The following is a 2,570-nucleotide window of genomic DNA, read 5'->3' on the forward strand; positions in this document are numbered from 1 at the left end:
TTAAAACACAACCAACTTCACCCAATGTCCTTCCAGAACACAGGAAATAAATTATTTCTTTTCAGAGAAACACAGGGGAGAGGACTTAATTTCCAGTGCTGTCACAAGTATAGGCAGAACCTTGTCCAGAAGGTCCCTAGCATGTATTTCTTTCTCTAGACAGCATAGCCTCAATGCCTGAGTTTGATATTAGCTAATCACCCTGCGCTCATTACTTAGCCTCCTCAAATCTCCATTCCTTCATCTGTAAAATAAGGGTGAATATAGAACTCACCACAAAGGGCTGAGTAAGGATTGAGATTACTGAGCACAGTGCTTGGCACACAGTAAGAATTCAGGGGAATGTTTTTGCTATAATAGATAGTAAAGGTGTGCAATGAATATTATCACTACTAGATTCAAGTCACCATCAGAAATCTTTCTCTTTGCATTGTCTTTTGGTGGGCGTGTTTATGTGTGTGTGTGTGTGTGTTTATGTCTTATGAGTAAAGTGCCAACATCTTAACAAGGTTTCTCATCTGTGCAAAAACCCAATCATTATGCTTACGAACTATAAAAGGGCTTCTCTTTGCCTTGTAACTTATGACTCTGCAGGTTTTTCTCAGCCCTCTCCATCACTACTTGCACCTCCACCACCCCTTTTCTGCCTGCAGCCCTGCTCTTAGAAGCAGGAGATAAGTCTCATTATTTTATTTATTTTTTTTTGTTTTGAGACAGTCTCGCTCTGTCACCAGGCTGGAGTGCAGCGGTGCGATCTCACCTCACTGCAACTTCCGCCTACTGGGTTCAAGTGATTCTCCTGCCTCAGCCTCCAGAGTAGCTGGGACGACAGGCGCGCACCACACCAGCTAATTTTTGTATTTTTAGTAGAGACGGGGTTTCGCCATGTTGGCCAGGATGGTCTCAATCTCTTGACCTCGTGATCCACTGGCCCCAGCCTCCCAAAGTGCTAGGATTACAAGCGTGAGCCACCACACCCGGCCTATTTTATTTTATTTTATTTTATTTTATTTTATTTTAGAGACACGGTCTCTCTCTGTCACCCAGGCTGGAGTGCAGTGGTGCAAACTCAGCTCATTGCAGCCTCGACCTCCTGGGCTCAAGGGATCCTCCCACCTAAGCCTCCTGAGTAACTGGGACTACAGGCACACACTGCCACGTCTGGCTAATTTTTTTATTTTTTATTTTTTGTAAAGACAGGGTCTTGCTATGTTGACCAAGGTGGTCTCGAACTCCTGGCCTCAAGCCGTCCTCCCATCTCGGCCTCCCAAATTGCTGAGATTACAGGTGAGAGCCACCGCACCTGGCCTCATTATTCTCATCACACACCTGATATCTAGTATAGTGCCTGGTACGTAGCAGTACATCAATAATGCTGTGGGATGAGTTAATAATAAATTCCAAGTGTATCCCCCAAAATGTACTTACTATAGCAGAGAAATGTTGCTTCTAGGAACAGAAAATGTCATCTATGAGGAGCCAAGGAAAGGTTGGGGAGTCTAAAGAGAGAAGGACCTGAGGCTTGCACCATATTCTGGATGAGGAGCATGGAGATCACTTTCAAATGAAGTTTGGCCAGATAATGAGCAAAGCAACAGAGCAGCCTGACCACTCAGCAGGAAGAAAAGATAACAGCTCTGTGGGGTATTTTTTTCCCCCCTTGCAGGGTAACTCCCTTCATAGGCAACAGACCAGAGAGAGCAGTTGAAGATGAATGTGTCTCTCTTGGCAAATGCTGAGGAGCGTGAACTTCTATCTCATCATTAATCAGGAGGTAGAAGAGAGAGGGTTCTGGTGACCAGTGATGATTTGGGAACACCAAAAAAGACAAACAAACTCCAAACATAATCCAGTGAAAACCCAACAAATTACATGACATTTCAAACCCAGCAGGAGACAAAACGCAGACCCCAAAGAGGAAGTGATGTATTCACTCTAGCCAAACAAAGAGGTCGACACTTTGAAGAGGAAAAAGAAAATCAGGTACAAAGGGACAACCTAAATTCCTTAAAAGAGCATGGAGGTTGTGACTGAGATCCCATTCCTGGCCTCTGAATCCTGTCTCCCACAACCAGTCAAGCCTGTGGTGATCCATGGACTACCATGTTCTGGAATGAACCAAGAGAAATTAAAGCCTCCTCTCCTCGGAGACAAAACTTCATGCAAACGACATCACTTGAAGTCACCATGGAAAAGAACAGATGGAGTGGGGAGGGGGCAGCATGGAATGAATAGTGGGAAAGGTGACCAAAAGACCTTGAACGATATTCATTCAAAGATAGGCCTCAAGTTGACAATAAAGATGGAATCTTCCATGTAATGCTGCTTTGCAGTGATCAGATCTCTAATCCCAGTTATCGCAAAGAAATGCAAACATGAATGAGGTATTCCCAATGTCTCTAGGGGAATTCCATTTTCATCCTTCATTTAACTGAGAAACTGAGGTGCAAAGAAATGAAGGAAATCGCCTAAAGGATGACAGTATGAGTCAGCAGCCCGACCAGGAAGCTGGGGCTGCGACTCCTCACTTCCTGGTTTTCTCTACAAATATGAAGAGTACATTCCCTTCC

The 2,570-nt window shown here is 44.4% G+C and overlaps 1 pseudogene; it reads right to left on the reverse strand.

Moving 5' to 3' along the window:
- Positions 1–475: 475 nt before the first annotated feature.
- Positions 476–562, reverse strand: LOC115935201 (uncharacterized; annotated as a pseudogene).
- Between the last annotated feature and the right edge of the window lie 2,008 nt (positions 563–2,570).

Source organism: Gorilla gorilla, chromosome 5, assembly GCF_029281585.2.
Source record: "Gorilla gorilla gorilla isolate KB3781 chromosome 5, NHGRI_mGorGor1-v2.1_pri, whole genome shotgun sequence".
Lineage (NCBI taxonomy): Eukaryota > Metazoa > Chordata > Mammalia > Primates > Hominidae > Gorilla > Gorilla gorilla.